Source organism: Aegilops tauschii, chromosome 6 (genome assembly GCF_002575655.3).
Source record: "Aegilops tauschii subsp. strangulata cultivar AL8/78 chromosome 6, Aet v6.0, whole genome shotgun sequence".
Classification (NCBI taxonomy): Eukaryota; Viridiplantae; Streptophyta; class Magnoliopsida; order Poales; family Poaceae; genus Aegilops; species Aegilops tauschii.
The window spans coordinates 216,127,012-216,149,040 of record NC_053040.3 but is presented as its reverse complement, the minus strand read 5'-3'; the positions used below and the strand labels follow the sequence as shown (position 1 = coordinate 216,149,040).

Here is a 22,029-nt window from a genome sequence, read left to right as displayed (position 1 = left end):
GAAGTTTCGCCAATACTAGTCTTAGATGCTCGGCATGTTCTTCCTCATTCTTGGAGTAGATGAGTATATCATCGAGGTATACTACGAGGAATTTATCCAAATACTCCATGAAGATCGAGTTCATTAACCGAGAGAAGGTGGCTGGAGCATTGGTTAAACCGAAAGACATGCCGGTGTACTCGTATTGGCCATAACGAGTAACAAAGGCCGTTTTAGGAATGTCCCTGTTCTTGATTTTGATTTGATGGTAGCCCAACCTCAAATCCATTTCAGAGAAGACTGAGGATCCAGCGAGCTGATCATACAGATCGTTGATCCTGGGGAGCGGATACTTGTTCTTGATAGTGACTAGGTTGACAGGTCGGTAATCTGCAACCATCCGATCCGTACCATCCTTCTTCTTGACGAAGAGGACGGGGCAAGCCCACGGAGAAGAACTAGGACGGATGAAACCCTTTTTCAAGGACTCATCGAATTTTTTCTTAAGCTCGGCTAGCTCTAGGGGTGCCATCTTATAAGGTCTTCTAGAGATTGGGACGGTTACTGGAACAAGGTCTATTGCGAACTCGACATCCCTGTCAGGTGGAATACCTGGCAGTTCTTCTGGGAAGACATCCGGGAAGTCGCGGACTACCGGGACATCTTCAAGGTCTGGAAGAGGGTTGGCATTTAATGAGTAAAGCTGACGCTTAGACACTCGGGTCAAAACATTGACTGTCTTGCCCGACGGATGGGTGAGTTGAACAGTTCTAGTAGAGCAATCAATCTTAGCATAATGAGCTGACATCCAGTCCATACCCAAGATGATATTTATGTCCGAGGACTTGAGAGCTATTAGTGATGCAAGGAAGAACCAATCTGTCAACAAGAATTTCATTTCCATGGCTTATCCTAGAGGTTTGCCACTTAGAACCAGGGGTTTGAATTACCATGGAGGTGGGCATGTCACTAAATGTGGTGTTGTGCAATCGAGCATAGCTCTTAGAGATAAATGAATGAGATGCTCAAGTATCAAAAAGAACAGTTGCCGGATGGCAATTAACAAGGAGCGTACCAAGGACGACGTTGGGATCCTCATGAGTTTCTTCAGCTGAAACATAGTTGACATGGCGACGTGCAGTGGTGGCTGGCTTGGCGTAGTAAGTCTTTCCTGCTGGCTTACCACGGCCAACGGACTGTCCAGGTTGATTGGGGTTGTTTCGGGGGCACTCGCGCAAATAGTGACCCGTTTCTCCACACTTGAAGCATGTCACAACATTGGGGCGTGGAGCAGCATTAGCAGCGGGGCCACCATAGACCTTGGGCAGTGCATACTGCTGGTTGGGGCGAGGCGCCTCAAAGGATGGCCTCGGAGTGAACCTAGGTGGCAGAGCAATGTTTGGAATCCAGACCCGGCGCTTCTGAGATCCGGAGCCGGATGAGGAACCAAAATCGCGGGAGTTCTTGCGTGTAGCGTCATAGTCAGTCTGTCCTGTCTCAGCACTGATGGCCTTATTGACCAATTTCTGGAAAGAGGTGCACTCGTGCAGACGAAGATCACGGCGAAGCTCGGGGCTAAGTCCCTTGCGGAACCTTGCCTGCTTCTTGGCGTCGGTGGATACCTCTTCAGGAGCATAGCGTGCTAAATTTCCAAACTCATGGCTGTATGCATCCACAGTCAGTCTGCCTTGGGTGAAGTTGCACAATTCTTCCCGCTTACGATCTACGAGACCCTCCGGAATGTGATGCTCACGGAAAGCCTCACTGAATTCAGCCCAATTAGTGATTTGGCCGGCTGGGCGCATAGCCTCAAAGTTTTCCCACCAAAGGCTAGTAGGGCCTTCGAGGTGATAGGCAGCGTAGGTAACCTTATCAGCTTCGGCTACGTTGGCAGAACGTAGCTTATGGGTGATGTTGTGAAGCCAATCATCCGCATCGAGGGGCTCGACGGAATGGTTAAACTTCGGTGGGTACAACTTGATAAAGTCATTGATGGACACCAAGTCCTTCCTCTGATGGCGTGCAGTATTCTGCTCAATTCGCTCTAGCAAGCGGTTAGTCTCACGCTTGTTTCTTTCTGCCTCCAGCATTACTTCGGCCAGAGAAGGCGGTTGAGGCAGATTCTCCCCCTAACTGCATTGGCTTCACCCTGCGCCTGGACAGCAGGGTTGTTGCGGGTGTTGACCATCCTAGGAGAAACAAGATAACGGTTTAGACAAGGATGGCTAAATTCTTGGCAGGGAAATGCGGAATGTAATGGATAACATGGAATGCAGAGATGATCATCAGTATCACATGGCAATATAGCAGCTGACATACATATACCAACGGTCATACACACCATACACAGTTTAGTACAAGTCCAGGCTAGAGTACATCTACGATGAAAGACGATACATCTCATCAGAGGCATTCCAAGCTCCTATACATTATTTTTCTACACCTCCGGAACGTGATACACACCAAGTCGTATCCCACAAGACACGCAGGACTGTGGGGAATACAACTGTTACAATACTAGTGGAACTACCATCAACTCAGAGGTCTCCATAGTAATCTTCATAGAAATCACCGCCATGTCCTGGGAGCTGAACATGATCATCTGGAAACAGCCGGTCCTGTGGAGCTTGCGGTCCATAAGGACTCGGGTGTGGCCTTGGTCCAACAAACGGTGGCAGACGGGGTCCACGAGGAGGGGTGATGCCTCCTACATCACGCCATTCCATACATTCTGGCAGACCAGACCGCACGGGGTACAAGTCCCTCATGTCCATATACCCGGCCTGCACGGCAGGTGCAAACCGTGTCAGAGTGGCCCAGTGATCAGAATGAGCATTAAAGAGCTCCATTCACAAGGCACTATTCTCACGGTCCTTGTCCTCAAGCATCTCGGTGGTGGTGCGGAGTAGTGAATCCTCATGGGTAGGAGCACAGTAAGTAGCCTGATAGTACCCGTGTGCCCCAGGGAGTGATGCTGGCATATAGCGGAAGTCAGTGTTCTGAAGCAAGGCAGTTCTGGCTCGTACGATAGTCATCATTGAGTAAGCTGCGTCCTGGACGGACATCTCGATGGTAACCCCAAGTCCATAAGAGCAATGGAGGGGTTCAGTGGATCCAGGATAGGAAGGGTAAATCCTGACGGTGCAAAAATATTGGCTTTGATTAAAGTCTCGAAACTGCTCCTCGACAGTATACTCGGGATACCATCGATAGCCTGTCTCAACCATCACTCGGACCAGCATGGCCGTGTGACCAGGTACATCGAGGCACCGGGTCAGACGAACCACTTGATTCTGGGAGCGGGTGGCCATCTGAAAGCACGAAATAATGCAGAGGCATTAGAATTTCTAGGAGAATTCGGACAGCATAACGGCTGTAAATGCTCCGAAAAGACTTGAAACATTCGCAACAGGTTGCAAAACCACTCAACAACATCATATCAAGGTTCTGGTTCAATCGACAACATACTAAAGGTAGTAGAAACTAAACCGAAGCATGGAACCAACAATCCTATAAGTTACTACGGATTAGTAACACGTGAACCTGATAGAGAGAAGAGAGCCTAGTCCTTAACCCACGTAGAGTGAGAAGAGAATGACTCAGATCAGAGGGCACAAGGTAAAGGAGTAAAAGCGCCTTACGTTCCCTCCCACAATCAATTCCCCTACATATAACTAAAGCATTTCTAGACTCGACATCGACCAGTTTGGCTTAACGCACCTACAGGCAGTCCGGCTCTGATGCCAACGCTGTCAGGACCCCGATTCTAAGTCACACCGATCTAGCCTGTAACACCTCATATCACATTGCGGCCTCACGCATGGTACTCCCACGGGTGTCGCCTTACCATGGCCCGGGACCGTTTGCGCCTTTTGGCTCACGTATACGACAATGTCGCTAGCATCCATATGACAGAGAACCCGGGCCGACATGGCTAGTCGTGAACCCAAAGCGGCACTAACGTATTGGGACAGGCATACATGAATCAACATCGAACGTGTCGGTCAGCAGCGTGTGAATCCGGGCTGTAGCACTGGGCTAACAGGACTCCGGGAATCCGGGCTGTAGCAGGCTAGGCAGGACTCCGGAGGTCACCGCATGACATTTCCCCGAAGGGACAGACACAGGAGCGATATGAAACACATGCCAGCCAGTCAAGTGTCCAGAGCAGTAGTGCTGGGCTAGCAGGACTCCGGTGAACCGGGCTGTAGCGGACTACTATGGCTCAAGGAGGCACTAGACTACATTTCCCCATATGAGAGGCTGCCAAGGATAAACAACTAGATTGTCGGATCCCACACATACCAAGCATTTCAATCATACACACAATATGCCCGATATGTGTAAATACAACATGGCATCACAACAAAACTCTACAACTCAAAGTACTTTATTTAAAGGGCTCCGGAGAGCCTTACATAACATGTTCATACAGATAGGGGTCACATGACCCGACACTCAAGTCATACAATCATACAAACACATGCGGAAGCAAACTTGTCTGGGTACAGACACTAGAAAGAAAGAAGGCTTGACGAAGCCTGTCTATCTACGTAGGCCCTTCACAAGCCTAGATCACCACCTGGGTGGCAAGTCACTCGTCATCGTCGAGTTCTACGTAGAACCCATCGGAAGGGGGCGGTGTTGTCGTCTGAAAACAGTATTTCAAGCAACATGAGTACAAAGGTACTCAGCAAGTCTTACAACAGATCCTACTATACATGTTCATTCTCAAAAAGGTAGTGGAGTAATTGCAGCAAGCCAGCTTTGACTCTTGGCTAAGCTATCCTACGAGACACCACTTGTAAAATAGTTTTCGCACAGGAGTCCACTAATCACCATCTCAATACTCCACCGTGGATCCTCCCTCGTCATCCCACGAGAGAGCCATCCGCGGTACTCACACTTATCTTGAGGCTTTTAGTAGTATCCATTTACTTTTCTATGAACTGCATAAGAGACCAAGTAGTCCTTTACCACGGATGCGGCTATTCGAATAGTTTTATACCCTGCAGGGGTGTACTCGTCACACACGCTCTCACCACTTACCGTCGCTACACGACATGTACTCGGCAACCTTCAAGCGGAAGCCCAACGTGGGTGTCGGCCACAGCCTACCTAAACACTCAAGTCTCTAGTCCAGGTTTATCGCCTATTCAGGTTCCATCCGCACGGAGTCTGGCCGAGGTTTCCACATACGGCCCCAAACGATGTGTGCAGGGTTCCCGGACACCAAACGGGCGACTCGGTACACCGTGCCACGAGCCTACCGCATCACAGCCCACCCCTTGGTCAGCGCTGTCCACGGCCTCCAGCTTACTACAAACACCAGATACTACGTGCAACTCCTGGACAGAGGACAAGGGTGATTAAGAAGCCGAGGGGGTCCATTGGTTTCGGGCCCAATGCGTGGTAGTAGCTGAATCTTAAATCACGCATACATATCTCAGTTCTTAGGGACGGTCTCAATGAAACAACCCACCATGTACTCCTACATGGCCTCCCATCGATACCTTTACCAAATCGTATTCAACACCTTACTCTCATTACCGACACACGCTTTCACTCTAGTTCATCACCCTGATGAGCCAGACCTGACACAACTCTAAGCGTAGCAAGCATAGCATTGTAGGAACACAACATGTCTCAAGCAACTCCTACACATGCTAGTGGGTTTCATCTAGTTACTATGGCAATGACAGGTCATGCAAAGGAAAGTGGGTTCAACTACCGCAACACACAGCAGTTTGAATCGCGTTGTCTTAATGCACTAAATGAGAGCAGAAGCGAGAAGATGGGTTTGTATCGAAATGATCAATGGGTTGCTTGCCTGACGGAGTGGTGATGGGATACTGCCCTTCAGTTGGATACTCGTGAATATCCTCGGAGGCAGGACCTACCTGATGAACACAACGAAGCATAATCAACACTAAGCAAGTGCAACAATGTGATGCATGCATGAGACATGGCAAAGTGGATGTATTGGGCTAATGCAACTAAGACCAGATGGGTTTGGACTATTTTGAATCAAAGATTCAAATTCCAAGTTCAGAAATGGCCCATGTTAGTGCTTTATCCTGTTCTGCATTAAACAGCAGGTTAATTTGCTTAAACATGCATGAAACCAGTGCAGATGGATAGAATGGATTTTTCTGATCATTTTTCATATATAAATCTTTTCATTCTGAGCTCTAGATTATTTTCTCTGATTTTTTGAAGTTTGTGATATTTTCTGGAATTTCCTGTATAAGATTAATTCCAATAATTAAGTTACTTATTGCGTCAGCAGTGTGTCATGATGACGTCAGAAAGTCAACTGTGCGGTCCAGGTCAAACCTGAACGGTGGGACCCGTCTGTCAGTGTCATGGGGCTAATCCTATTTTAATTAACCTAAAATAGGTATTTAACAGGGGCTGGCCCCACATGTCAGCGGCCCAGGGGAGTCAAACCCCTCGTCAACGGGCCTAACACTAACCGCCGGCGAGGTCAGCGGCGCTCCTGTGCCTCGGGTTTGCTCTATGGGGCACCGTTCGAGGCGTCGTTGGGCTCTACGGGTAGCTGACGCAACGGCGCGTCCGTTGGTGGCCGTGGTTGGGCCTGGGGTGGCCGGAGTCGACGGCGGCGAGCTCTTTAGTGGCCGCCGGAGTTCGGGTGCCGACGAAAACGACGACACGGTGCACGGGAGGATCAATGGTTAGTCTCTACGGGTGCTGCAAGTGCTCACGAAGATGACAGACATATGCACTGGACCATTTGGTCACCGGGGCCTCGTCGGCGACGAGCTCGTGCGGCGGCGTGTGCGGTGCTGCTGGTTACGGTCGAAGCAAAGGGCGGCAGCAAGAATGAGAGGATGGGGAAGGGGCAGAAGCTCACGGCAGAGGCGATGAGCTAGGCGGTGCTGTCGGGGACGAACTGCTGCGGTGGTGACAGCGAAGGGGATCTCCGGCGGTGGGCGGTGAAGGCGAGGTCGAAGCAGTGACTTCGGGGCAAGCGGGCGCTCGGGGCTCGACTTGCTCGAAGGAGAAGGCGACGGCGGAGCTACTAGACACGGTCAGGTGACGCGGAGACGGCGGTGGCTACGGCTACGCCGGTGAGGTGGCAGCGGCTGCGTCGGCCATTGTGGAGGAAGGCGAGGGAGAGGTGCAGGGGGCGAATGGGGGTGTCCAGGGGCTCGGGGGCGCGACGTGGACGTCGTCCAGCTCGTCCACGGGCGAGGCGACAAGCAGGTGGCGCCGTGGCGAGCTCGCGCACGCCGGCGTCACCTCTCTGCCTGCTCTAGCGGGAGCAAGCAGCTGACTGGCCATGGGCCAGCACAGTGCTGGGCCGCCAGGTGGGCTGCCTGGTAAGTTTCTTCTCTGCTTTCTGTTTTCCTTTTTATTTGTTTCTGTTCTATGTTTTGAAATAGTAGAAATACTATTCCATTTAGGAAAATCCTGAAAATATTCAGAGGCACCTTTGAAAATATTCTCAGCAGCCTAAAAATACCTTCAAGATTATTTGGGCATTTTAAAATATTTATAGGATTTAAATTGCCCAAATGCGAAAACTTATGGCTTGGTGAAAAATCCAGAATAGCCTCCAAAAATATGAAACCATTTTTGGCAGAGGTTTTAGCCAGGACCAAAGATGGTGAACATTTATGGAGGGCATTTCTGGTTCGTTGAAAAGGATTTTAGTAAACCCTAGTTGTGTTCAGGGGGGTGCTGGGGGTTTCTGGCATCCCCATTTCAAGTTTCTGGAAAAGTAGACATGATGCAACACTCTAATGCATGAACTAGCTAGGATGTGACAGGGGGCTGCGGACCACGCCCAATCGCACGACCGGATACACACCATTCTTCATGGTGTACGGCGCAAAGGCTGTCTTGCCCTATGATATTATTCATGACTCACCTCGAGCGCGCATGTATAGGAGAGAGAGGCCGAGCTCGATCGGCAGGACGACTTAGATGGCCTGGAGGAGGAGCACGACGTTGCAGAAGCCCGTTCCGCATTCTACCAACAACAAGCTCAAAGATACCAAAGCAGAGAAGTGCGGGCAAAGACTTATAATGTCGGTGAACTCGTTCTACGCCTACCAGAGAATAAAAAGGACAAGCTCAAGCCCAAATGGGAGGGTCCCTTCAGAAGTTCTCACTTGAGGATCCTATCGCCTTCACAATGCATCGGATAATCGCTTAGAGCCGAACCCATGGAACGCTGCTCGACTCCGAAGATTCTATGCCTGAGTCCGGACACATACCTTTGTTCGTTCCCTTTTTCTCCTTTTCTCCTTTTTCCTCTTTTTTCGTTTTCTCTTTATGATTTCTAGCGTGTGTTCGGGTAAGCCGCACACTTGAGGGGTATGCATCCTTAAATGTACACACCCCATCATAACTGGGGGCTTCTCTCAATAGAAGCTTATTATTTTGAGCATAAAGCTCACCATATATATGTTACTTTCTCACATACGTCCTGTCTTTGCCATTATATGCACCTCTATGACTTAAGTTTTTGCCAAGTTGGGTTGCCTAGCTCCTGTGCTTATGCCCTACGTTCCCGCTTGTTCGGCTAGGGCATAAAGGGAGCACCTCTGCGATTGTTACAACCGGGTCATCCGGACATGTACCTCAGACGGGTGAAGCCGAAAGCTAGCGTTCTTAAGGGAATAATTGGTCAGCGGACAAATGACGAACTACCTTCGTGCAATATAAACTATCAAAATATAAAGGCTTCGGTGATTCTTTCGCACCACAACTTAGGCATGTATACATAAGGCATGCTGGCTCAGGGAGAGGAACCCTGAACGGAACTATTCTCTCTGGAAGATGTTTCTTACGTTAAAAAGTAATATAACCTAGCTCTCCGAATACAGTTTGTCTATTTACGCACTATGGCCAGATTGCCTGGTTTCCGAACATACTTGGTGTTTCCCACAGGTATAGTATTAGGAAACACTCCAACCCTTGGGTTTTGGAGGTCAAAGCGGAAGGTCTGCCATGAAAATATTTTACAATTCGGCCAGAGATAAGTTTGATGATAAAGTGTATTGTTACATGAAATCACATGCCTACTCTTTATCTATGCCATCTATCAGGCTATCTAGTTTACATTCCTGCTGTGAGAATTTGGCGGCTATCTTTACTTGATCATACACCAAGCTAACCGGAATTTCTTGTCCGTCTGGTCCCCGTGGTCCGAACCGGTCCATATGATTTGGATCAAGTCCGGTGTACCGCGTTTTCACCATGGCCCAGGCCTCTCGTGCACCTTCTCAACATGCTGATGCCTTCCATAACTCAAAACGAAGACGAGCTCCCTTGAATAACTCCGCGAGCCCCCCCATCATTCCTGGAGGATAATCGGATAGCCATAAAGCCTTAGCCATGTTCCTCATTGCTTTCCGAGCTCGCTCGTGCACTTTGGATAGCTCTTGCATCAAGTCGCCTTGAAATCCGGACACTTCCCCTTCGGGCCGCCCAGTTAAGAAACCTATAGGAACAAATCTCATAAATTTTTTCCATCAGGGGATCTTATGAAAGTTAGGTTTAGGGATATACTAAATATGCCGCCTTTCAGCTTTCGGTTCTCCTTCAAGTCATCCAACAGCTGGGCTCTTATGTCCTGAGCTCCTCGGCTTGCTTGATGTTGGCATCCTATAGTTTGTTCTTCTCATTAATGGTCCGTGTTAATACACGTTGACCAGCAGCTTCTTGCCCTTCGGCATGTTGCTTGTCCGCCTGAGCAGCCTTTAGCCTCTCCTCCAACTGATCTGCCGATCCTGCTGCCGTAAACAAAACAATGAATGTTCAAAAATCATTCTTAGCACAGAATCGTATTTTTCGGATACTATTGTGCTTACCATCTGGAGCCTTCTTGGATTTCTTAAAATTTTCCAGTTCGGTGGTGGCAACAGTTACCTTGGTCCGACATTCTTCAAGCTCCTTGGATAGTGTTTTATTTTTCACCGCGAGTACCTGATAATATCAACGACCCTTAAATCAGTTGGCCCAACTGCTTCAAGTCTCGGGGGCTACTGGCACAGGATTATTGAATCTACACAAAAGTCCGTACCTGCATATCCTTTGAAAGCTGGTGAGTGGCTCCGGCAAGTCCATCCCGAGTAGCTCGGATATATGCATCCGCAGAGCTGAGGGCATTGAACGCCTCTTTGGTAAAACTTGGGTTGCACATGGCCTCTTTCCGCCGCCGATGATTCATCATGGTCTCCACTTCGGAATTGGTAACGAGCACATTATCCGAATCCTCTTGGAGATGACAATCTGACATTTTGCCCCTATCAACCCTAGTCCTTATGGTAGGGTTCGGGGCTGGATTGGTCGATGCATGGCCGACGAGGTCCTCGGATATAGTCCGGCGTATGCTCTTCCTACAAAATGGCCCAGCGGAAAATGTCACAATTCGGTCTGTCCACCGAGTGCGTGTTAAAAACTATACCTCTTTGGTGAAGGCAGGGGCTCGGTAGAATAACCATTTGCCCTTCTTTTCAAAGACTCGCCCAACGCGAGCGTCGCCTTCTTAGAGGACGCCTTTGATACAGCTCGGCGAGACGAGCGCCGCCCCTTTGGAGCATGAGACAGTGCGGTGGGTGAGGTGCAATGTGGAAACTCTTTTGGAGAAGACGTCTCCTCAGTACTTACATGGAAGGAGGGGAGAAGGCCGGGGTAGTCGGCTATAATAGCCACTCCCATGCCATCGTAGCTTCTCCGATAAAAGACTCCCTCCTTAAGTTCTATGGATATATCCGGATCTTCTTCATATCCGGGATTCAGGTCTCGAACATGGTCCTCTGGCTGCGGAGCGGGGCTGTAGATCCCCTAGACGACCTTTCTCCATTCCTATTAAAAGTAGCCGGATTAAGTTTGACTAGCATAACTCTAGAAAAAGGTTGAGTAAGGCCAATAATCGGAAAACTCACCCAGTTGATGGGGTTATATATAAAAAAACCTTCCCGACATTTCAAGCGAGTGAAGTCTTCCTTCTCCCCTTTGAAAAGGTCAGCTAAGATGGTGGCCAGGGCGGCAAAATTATCCGGACCCTTGCATAGGCAACGGGATGCATCGTCCTCCCCGTTTTAATGCCACATAGGAAAACTCCTAGATTGGAGCGGCTGAATGCATCGCGTTATTGAAATTGCCATTACCTCGATTATAGACTGCCCGGAGTTGGAAATACTCTGATCTTGCTTGCTAGCCTCTCGACCTCCGCACTGTCTTCTTCCTCAAGGCTTCGGGGACGCGAGCTGGCGCGCTTCTTTAAGGGAGCGCTAGAGAATTTAGGAAGACCGCGCCGGATTGGGTCCGACAGAACGACGTCTTCAATATAAAACCATTCTGAGGGCCACTCTTCGGATGCCTTCTTCGGAGTGCCGCACATGTATCCTGTCCTGGCTATGCACCATATCACGACGCCGTCCACCTCGAATATAGATCCCTTTTGGGAGCGGGGGACGAGGCAGGAAAATTTCCGCCATAGATCGAAATGAGCCTCACAGCCTAGGAACATCTCACAAAGAGTAACGAAGCCCGCGATATGCAGGATGGAGCCTGGCGTTAGATTGTGCAGTTGGAGGCCGTAATACTCCAGGAGACCTCTAAGGAACGGGTGGATAGGAAATCCTATGCCCCTCAAAAGGAAGGAAACGAAGCACACCCGCTCCTCTTTAGAAGGATTGGGGAAATTCTCCGCCAGGGCTTCGCCATTGTGGGAAGTTAATCCAGCCCGAACGGAGACTAGATCCGCGGGAGGAAGATATCCCTGCGTTTGAAGTTTCTTTAGATGGGCACGGGATATTGAGCAGCTTTCCGAGTCGCCTTCTTGGAGGCCGTGGGGGCGTGAGGAAGAGCCAGGAGTGCCAGCCATGTTTGGACAGTTTCCTATGGCGAGTTCTAAGGATTTCGCGTGGTGTGGAATGGCATCTGAGATCCAATCTCCTTAAATTGACGCCTTCCCTGCGCGGTCGAGGGGTTATTTGTAAAAAACACTCCTAGGCCATTCGCATTCATCCGACATGTGGAAGCCGAGGCGACGACAGGAAAGAATCAATAGAATATGATATTTAATGTGGAGCCGGATTATCGTCAAACCGAAGTGTAATGGAGAACCGGCCTTGCAAAGCCGAAGACATAAAGCCGGATACTACGTCGTCATTGAAGGCGAGTTCCGGGGCTACCGAGGGAGTCCTGGATAAGGGGGTCCTCGGGCATCCGGGCTATGTGACATGGGCCGGACTGATGGGATGTGAAGATATGAGATAGAAGGTTTTCCCTCGTGTCCGGATGGGACTCTCGGTTGCGTGGATAGCAAGATTGGCGGCCAGACGTGTAGTTTCCCTTCTATGTAAACCGACTCTGTACAACCCTAGCCCCCTCCGGTGTCTATATAAATTCGGGTTTAGTCCGTAGAGGCAATCATAATCATTCAGGCGAGTCATCTATGGTTTAGCCATTATGATCTCGAGGTAGATCAACTCTTGTAACCCCTATACTCATCAAAGTCAATCAAGCAGGAAGTAGGGTATTACCTCCATTAAGAGGGCCTGAACCTGGGTAAAACATCATGTCCCTTGTCTCCTGTTACCTTCGATCCTCAGACGCACAGTTCGGGACCCCCTACCCGAGATCGACCGGTTTTGACACCGACAGAGGGGGCCAAGAAAAGCATTATCAAGCACTTTTCGTTTTTCAAGAAATGTTCCTTATTCGATGTGCTCAAATAAATGAATATTATCCTCCTTGCTTGGCTCCGTTTTTGTATGATTTTCATCCTAGTACCCTATGTTGTTCGGAAGCTTGCCGGGGACCAACCACTGGCAAAGCAACTTGTCGGTCTCAAACGTAGCTTGCATGGATCCCGTCGTGCGGACTCAAGGCAGAACTGGAGCGTGAAACGAAACACGCCAAGATTCCTTTGCATGCAGGTTTCTCATACGAATAGAGGACCCGCGCAAGGAGGAATTTCTAGGATGTAAATAATGAACCTTTAGTTTAAAAATCTTCAAGTTATCTTTCTTTGTTGCACTTCTTATAGTATGAAATGAACGTCAATCGCGTCAGAAGCCATCTAATACCCTTCACCATCCCTCCCTTGGAAACTTGTATGCGAAGAATCCTTCTGTCTTTGTAGAAAAAGAAAGAAGAGAAAAGGTAGCGCGGAGACCTTGGCAGTGTGTTAGCCATTTCATTTGAGCCAGTGTAAAGCACATCATATATTATGCATTGATACATAGTAAATACGCATAAAATTTTGTGGAACACTTAGCTTTATTTAGATATGCACAAGATCTGCTCCTGGCTTTGTACAAAGGGTTACAAGTCTCTGGGACTATGCTTGTATAAAAGGGGTTGCTGGGACGGGGCCCAGCAATGGTGCCTTACTGGTAGAACTTGCTAAGATGCTCAATATTCCATGCGTTCTGCACACGAATGACATCGTCGGTCTCCAGGCGGACTGCGCCAGGTCTGGTGACTCATACTACCCGATAAGGGCCCCCCACTCGGTGTCAACTTGTGTGCTCCCTTGGCGGACTGAACGCGCTGAAGGACAAGGTCGCCTTCCTCAAGGCTTCGAGCATGAACCTTGCAGCTATGATAGCGCTGCAAGGCCTGCTGGTAGCGTGCAGCTCGCACAGCCACCTGGAGACGATCTTCCTCAAGGAGCATGGCATCGTCATGTCGAGCTGCTCTTGCTCTACTTTGTCGTAGGCAAGTACTCGAGGTGACCCATATATGAGTTCCGTGGGTAACAACGCTTCTGCACCATAGACTAAGGACAAGGGTGTTTGGCCAGTAGCTCGATTTGGCCTCGTTCTGATCGACCAAAGAACCACCGACAACTCGTCAATCCAATGCCTCCCGCACTTGTGCAGCCTGTCAAATGTTCTTGTCTAGAGGACGCGCAACACTTTAGCATTTGTCCTTTCTACTTGCCCATTGCTTCTCAGGTGAGTGATGGAGATAAAGCATACATTGCTTCCAAGGCTATGGATAAACTGCATGAAGGTGCGACTCATGAACTATGTGTCGTTGTTAGTGATGATCCTGTTGGGAACTCTGTAATGATGAACTAGTCCTTTTCAAGAATTTGATAGCTGGCTGTGCAGTTACCGTTCTCACTGGCTCTCCTTCAGGCCACTTTGTGAACTTGTTGATGGCAACATACAAGAAATCAAAGCCCGCAGCATAACGGGGGAAGAGGCCCAAGATATCGAGCCCCCAGACCGAAAAAGGCCATCAGATAGAAATTGTTTGGAGGGCTTGTGTCGGTTGATGTATACTCTTCGAATGGAACTGGCATGCTTCACATCTTGTTACTAGCTCAGTTGCATCCTGGAGGGCAGTGGGCCAATAAAAACCTTGTCGAAAATCCTTTCCAACAAGGGCTCTTGATCCTATATGAGAACCACATATGCCTCCATGTATTTCCGCCAACAAATTCAGTCCATCTTCCCAGCAAACGCACTTCAATTTCACTCTATTTGGTCTCTTTCTACATAGGATGTTGTCCACAAACTAATACATACTTGATTCACGGGTTACTTTCTCAGCTTGTTCTTGTTCCTCGGGAAGTTCTCATGTTTGGAGAAACTGAACTATCTGTTGGGCCCATGCCGGAGCTTATGGCTCGACAACATGGACTAAAGGCATTTCTTTGGCTGCGGGAGCCTAACCTCGAGAATCTGAGACCCTGCTTGAGGCCACTGCACACCGAAAGCACTTCACTATTCCCGGCAACATTCTCATCGGCGGCTTTGGCAAGCTCTACCGGAAAATATTTTCTGGTACTTATCTTTCTTCTCTTTTTGGCTCTCGTTGATGGGGGTGACTATTGGTTGATTTAAATGGAGCACAAAATTCCCTGGCTCCATAGGTAGCTTTTCGGCAGCACACTTTGACAGTTGATCAACAATGTTGTTTTCCGCATGGGGAATGTGCTCTGTTTTCAAACCATCAAAGTGTCCTTCCAATTTCCTCACTTCATCCACATACACTTCCATCAACAGGCTCTGGTAATCCTTGTTTACTTTCTTCACTACAAGCTGCGAGTCTCCACGGTCGATCAACTTTCTGATTCCCAACTCCACCGCAATCCTGAGGCCGGCAAGCAGTCCTTCATATTCCGCAGTGTTGTTGGTGGCTTCCACACTAGGGAAATGCATCTGAATCACTATCGCGGGAACCCACGGCCACCTATGGGACCAGAAGGCCCCTTGCTGGTTCGGCAGGGGGACATCGTGTTGCACAACGAGCAGACGTGCGTGGGACAGCATGATAGAGATCACGCAGGCATTTTTACACAGGTTTGGGCCGCTGTGGGGTGTAAAACCCTACTCCTGCTTTGGTAGATTGATGGTGGAAAGGTGGTGGTGGAGCATAGTACACTTGCCCGGCAGGGGTTGCCTCAAGGCAGTAGTGGCTACGCGCGTATGGGAGAGTGAGTTATCCAACTTTCTATCCCTTTCTACAGTTGCCATGGCCTCCTTCTATAGATCAAAGGGTTACCACAATGGCAAAGTAGTCATTATGCACTGATAAGATAGCAAACTATGCTATCATACCTAACTCTGCGGGCTGACAGGGCCCATTAAATGCACCGCTCAACATCACATCATTGGTTGCCCGGCAAGGCTTGCCAGGCCATCTCGCGAGCTCCACGCCTGCTCGCTTGACACACTGCAGGACGGCTATCATCTGTGGGTATTTCCTGTAGGGAGAGGCTACAATGTGGCGAATGGCTGCCACTTAGTCACTTTGCGGCTTGACACCGCATTGATCGACGACGTGGGTCTTGGCGGAGTAGTTGGTGAGGTGGTCTTGTCTCCATGAGTCCCGGCAGGCCCTGCCGGGACGCCTTGGTTGTCTGCTTCTGGGTGTGGCCTCGCCCTTTGCCAAGCTCGCCTGCCCGGCAAAGGAGGCCTTTCCTGTGATGGTATTTTGCTTCTCTAGCTCGATCTTGGTCTCTCTGATCTGCATGTTGGTCCTTTGAATCTCTTAGTCCCTTGTACTCTAACTTGGGTTGGTGCTTCAATCTTTTTCCCGTTCCTGTGCACAGTCTGGGCAACAGACCCAGGGTTTGTTGGACCGATAGAAGCCCCTAGGCCTGCACCGAACGCGCTGCCGAGCATCGTCAGGGTAGGGCCTAATAAGTGCGCAGGCGAGGGTGCTGAAGAGGCTGGTCTCTTGAGGTCTTCTTTGCTTCTTCACTGATCTTGGGCTTGAGTCAGTTTCCGATTTACCCGCACATCGTATGTAACGCTGCGGAAAACTTCAATCGTGGCCCGTGGATTGCCCACGTCCCACGATCATGGGGCAGAAACCGCCATCCTACTTGCCTCCCGTACCACACGCACCTGCCACGTGTTCTTCATGCATTGGGCGTGGTAGGTGGTGGATACGGAGGGCACGAGGAGGAGTGCTCTGGCTAAAAACAGGGCGCCGATGGTTGGAGCAGAGGGTCGGCCTTGATTCTCAGAGCCACAGAAGGCACAGAGAGGCCGTATTGGAGGAGTGGGGTGGTCCTTTCCTGTGTGAGGAGCCAGTCCCCCGCCTCGCCCTCCTATAAAAAGGGGCGAGGGTAGTGCTTCTCCGCACACACTTCTTCTTCTTCTTCTTCTTCTTTGCGATCCTTCCCTTCCAGTCATGGTGAGAGGATGAGGGCACGGCGGCGCCCCAGTGGCGGCGACGAGGGCTTCTACTCGCCTCCCTCCTCCACCGGATCCTGTGTTGGTGGAGCCCACCGTGAGGGGAGGAGGAAGGGGACGAGGTCGAGGTCACCGTGGTGCTTGAGGACGAGGATGGCGGGGCGGCGCCTTGGCTGCAGCCCCACCGGTGGCTCCTCCCTCGATGGAAGTCCACGTCGGGGACCAACCTCGGGAGTTCATCATCAAGCTGTACAAGCCCCTGTGTGTTCATCTTCGCCTCCCGACTTCCTTTGCGCGAGAGATGGAGCTCGACCAACCACGCGCTCTGAGGTTGCACATGAGGGGTTGTGGTAATGGAAGCATGTGGGTTGATGTCGACTTACCTGCCCCTCATGTAATGTACCTCCGCCGTGGCTGGAAGGCTTTCGCCTGTGCCCATGGCTTCTCGGAGGGGCACGTTCTCCAGTTCAAATTAACGGAGAGCGGCTTGCTCTCCGTCAAGATCTTCGGGCGCTCGGGTGGTCGCTTAGGGTGCTGCACCGAGAGCTCTACCGACGACAAAAGCTCCTCCTCGAGCGAAAGCGACGAGGAGGACTGTGACGGCGATGATGATGGCAACGGGCGGGAGGGCAACGACTCTGACTCCGGCTGATCGCCGCCCGCACCATCTTCATCACGCGGCAGCACCATCATCTGCATCCGCATCTCCTTCTCGGCAATGCGATTTGCCGGGGAGTTGAATGCAGAGGTGCGGATGGTGCTCATGGGCTCCTCCAGTAGTCCTCTAGGTGACCCCGACAGGCTTCCTCTTGGACTGCAGCTCCGTTAGCCCTGCCGAGCCCTGCTGGCCCTGGTGGCGGTGGTCGACAAGGTCGCCTCTGCCGTGCCTTCCATCGGGGCGTTCCCCGGTGCTCTCGTTCCTGCCGGGCTACCTCCTCGAGCCTGAGGGGGGCAGTCCGGGCTTCTGCCCACGCGCTCCTTTTGCCATCCTCACCTTCGACGGCCGTGCCTAGGAGGAGAGGGACAAGAAAGGGCATTACGGGGCACTTATCTTTTTTCGATCATAAATCTGTCGGTACTTGCCAAATTTTAATTCAAATAACGTAAGATCTCGAGTCCATGTTTGTGTTCTGTAATGCTTGTACTTGTATCAGCAAATTAATGAAAAAGATGAACCTTGCCGGGAACCCGTGCATGTGTATGTCCATGCAGAGGTGAGATGCCTCTTTAATGTAAATAAATGAGTTTTCCCTGATAGGCTATCCTGCCAGCACCCTTTTTGTCTGCCAGAGTGCTGCGGGGCAACAGACAAAGGGACCAGCCCCCCGCCAACTGCAACCATCCTGACCGAAGCAGCATTTGAGTCAGGGATGGGAGCACCTAAGTCTCAAAAGAGTGGCGAGGTTTTCTTATGCACAAGTTATAGCTTACAGGACACTAATGGGCAAGAGGTAGAACTTAATCTGTTTGGCTTGCCTGGGATCGCAGTGCCGGACAATCTTCTCAACTCCTTGTCAAAGCCAAGTTCACGGCAGGAGCCTACAGCTTCATGCAGATGAGAATGAATGCAGGATGCGATCCTATCTATATGCATATGCAAATGCTCATGAAATGTTTATGCAGTGATCTTGGAATGCTCATGCATGCAATCTTGGTCGGGCCCCCCATAGCGCTTCTTTATTTTCTCTTGCACAGGGTCATCGCCCTGGCTTTGTAGAAGGGGTTACATGTAGCTGAGGCAAGGCCTGTACAAAAGGGTGCCTGCTGGGCAGGGCCTGACAGCCGCGCCTTACGGGTAGAACTTGCAGATATGCTCAATATTCCATGAGTTTTGCAATTGAATCCCATATCCGGTCTCCAGACGGGCTACGCCAGGTCTGGCGACTCGTACTACCCAGTAAGGGCCTTACCACTTCGGTGACAACTTGTTTGTACCCTTGGCGGACTGAACGCGCCTAAGGATAAGGTCACCTTCCTCAAAACACCGGGCGTGAACCCTGCGGCTATGATAGCGACGCAGGGCTTGCTGATAGCGTGCATCACGCGTAGCAGCCAGGAGACGGTTCTCCTCAAGTAGCACAGCGTCATCACGCTAGTGCTGATCTTGCACTACTTCATCGTAGGCAAGCACTTGAGGCGACCCGTAAATGAGTTCTATGGGGATAAACGCTTCTGCCCCGTAGACCAGGGAGAAGGGAGTCTGCCCGGTAGCTCGGTTCGGTGTCCTTCTGAGGGACCAGAGAACTACCGGTAGCTCCTTGATCCACCGCCTGCCATGCTTATGCAGCGTTGTCGGATTTCAGGTTCTGACAAAACCCTTGAGGTTCGAACACTGGGGTGCGCACGAAGATCTCTCCTCCCTCCAGCTCTCACCCTCACCGTGATTTCAAGGCTTAGCGCGTTGAGCCCATAGAACAAGGGACACAAGGTTTATACTGGTTCGGTCCACCGATGTGGTGTAATACCCTACTCCAGTGTGGTGTGGTGGATTGCTTCTTGGGCAGAGGATGAATAGTTACAACGGAAGAACAACCTCCTGAGGAGAGGTGCTCTTGTGCTTGGTGAGCTTGTGTGGATGGGGATGATCTGAATGATCCATCCTTTGCTACGATGGTGGCTAGTCCTATCTATAGAGGCCCTGGTCCTCTTCCCAAATATTGAGCGGGAAGGGATGCCACAACGGCCAAATTTGAAGGCAGACAACTAGTACAAGTTATACTGACTAAAGGTGGTCTTCGCCTGCCAAAGGCTCTGGTGGTGACGCTGTCTTGGGCTCCATGGTGACCTTTGTCCTGCCGTCCTGCTGGTCTTGGTCTCGTTGCACCGATATGGCAACCTTTGCCTGATGCCTCGGGACTCCTCGCCTACACTTGCCTCTTTAGCACCAAAGAGGAAATGAGGACACTGCGTGTGCTGGCGCCCGCCTGGCCCCGGTCGTCATGGCTTACGTCACAGGAACCTCGCAGATGCCCCTTGCCTTGATCTCTCCGCATCTTGCGAGCCAGCCTGGTGAGGCTGCCCCTAGGAGGTCTTGCGTCGTCCACCTCGCGAGGCTTGGCCCCTCGCGATGGGCCGTACGGGGCCGTTGGTGGAGCCACGCCGTGGGCCGTAGGCAGGCAAGTCTGGGGACCCCCATTCCCAGGACGCCGACAGTAGCCCCTGGGCCCAAGGCACGCTTGGACTTGGCTTCGAGGCAAAGCCAAAGGGCAAGTGCGGAGCGCCGTGGGCCCCAACAGTCTGCGGCCTTGCTTGACGCGTGGCGATTGATTGGACGTGGGCGTCTCCGCTTCCCCACGCTGCCTCGGCAACTGCCCGTCTAACAAAGGACTGGCACGGGCAACGCTTGCCTTCATTGCTTTCCTTCGTCTTTGTCCAGAACCCTTTCTCGCTTCTTGCTTCCAAAATCTCCAGATCTGCTTCAATTCCCTTCCAAGCCGGCGACCAACGGGGCCCCGAAAGGTCAAGGTCGCTTCGCCGTCCGCCTGGTACGAGCCGGCTCTGGACGCGCCCAATTTCTTAGAGAAGAACCTCGCCGCCACGCATCTACTGACAGCGGGGGAGAACAACTAGAAGGGGAAGATTGAGCTCTGGGCTGGCTCCGCCGAGCCAGAGGCTTCGAGAAGCACCTTTACCCCTTCTTCATGAGCAGTGTCGTTGCGGGGCTGGTTCCTTATCACATCCCTAGTTCTGGTAATGCCTAGTGCTAGCCTCTGTGTTGCATCATGTATATTTTGCTCAGAAATTTGGAAATGGGGATGACAGAACCCCCAGCACCCCCCTAAATCCAACTAGGGTTTACTAAAATCTTTTCCAATGAACCTGAAATGCCCATCTAAAATGTTCATCATCTTTGCCTTGGTCTAGAACCTCTGACAAAAATGTTGCACACTTTTCTAGGACATCATAAGGTCACTGGATTAAATCATATGTTATTCGCATTTGGACATTTAAATGCTATAAAATATTTTAGATGTCCAAATAATCATAAACTAAAATGTTTGCCGTTGGATATACTCTAAACAGTAGGCATGAGTAGTTTCATGATTTTTGGGAATGTCTAGGTATTTTTAATAAACCCTAAAGTTACAGAATAATAGAAAACAGAAACAAATAAAAGAAGAGAGAGAGACCCACCTGACATACCTGGCAGCCCCCCTGGCCCAGCTCCTCCAGCCGGCCCAGCCAACTAGCAACTGCTAGTCGTCTCCCCCCTCTGCTAGAAGGCAGAGGCGTGTCGCCCGCGCGTGCACCGGACGCCACCTCCTGCTTCCTCCCCCTCCCTCGTCCGAGCGCCTGGAGACGCCCCCAAGCCCCTGGACACCTCACTCCTTCCTCCCTCTCTCTCTCTCTCCCGTGGCCGAATGCTACCGTCGCCGCCGCTCGTTGCTGCCGTGGCCACCGTCTCCGCCTCGCCCCTCTGACGTGCCCACAAGCTCTGCGACGTCGTCCTCGTCATCTCCACCGAGCCAAGCGAGCCGGGGCGCACCGTAGCATCGTCATCACCACCGTCTTCCACCTCAGGATCCGATCACCGCCGTCCGCGCCTCCCCGAGCTCGCTGAGGCCTCCGTCGCAACCGGTGTGAGCTGCTGCGTCGATTCCCCCTCTTCCCCGGCTCTCTCCCCTCCCGCTAACGACATTGCCATCGAGCCCGAGATCTTGGCTCCGTCGGTCATGTCGCTGCTGTGGCCACCGTTGCCCAGAGTTGCAACCGAGCACACAGCCGTGCTCAGTGCACCCCCAGGAGGCCGTAGCACCCCTCCTTGACACCTGTCGTGCTCCCTAACACCGAACCCGAGTTCACCCGAACTCCGGCCTCCGCCTTAGAGCTCGCCGCCGTCATCTCCGGCCGCCCCAGCTGCTGTCGCTTGTTGCTTTTGATGCACCGCACTCCCAGGAACCCATAGGAGCAAACCGCGCATCGAATGGTGCTCCGTAGCGAGCGCACGGTGCACCTCCACCGTCGGCCGTGGTCGTCGCCGGCGAAACTCCGGTGGCTTACGTAGCACCATTAGTTTAGGTGCTAATCGCGTTTAGTTTATGACCCGTGTCGATGACATATGGGCCCCACGCCCTTAACTAACCACGGTTTAACCTCTGTTTAAGTTAATTTAATCACAGTGGCCCCATGTGTCGGCGTTGACCTCACTGACGTGGTCGTTGACCGGACCCACATGTCTGTGCCACTAACTAACACTGGGTCACTGACCAATGGGTCCCACTGGTCAGGTTTGACCTGGACCGCATAGTTGACCTGCTGACGCAGTGCTGACGCAGTAATGCCTTTTCTGGATTTATTCTTATTCAGGAAATTCCAGAAAATAGTGCTAACTTCTAAAAATCATAGAAATTAATCTGTAACTCCAAATGCAAAGAGTTATATATGAAAAATGATCAGAAAAATCCAATCT

At 51.1% G+C, this 22,029-nt stretch overlaps 1 pseudogene; it reads left to right on the top strand.

Annotated features, from left to right (window-relative positions):
- Positions 1-17,271, top strand: part of LOC141025977 (uncharacterized) — a 384,888-nt pseudogene extending 367,617 nt beyond the window's left edge.
- Positions 17,272-22,029: the final 4,758 nt, after the last annotated feature.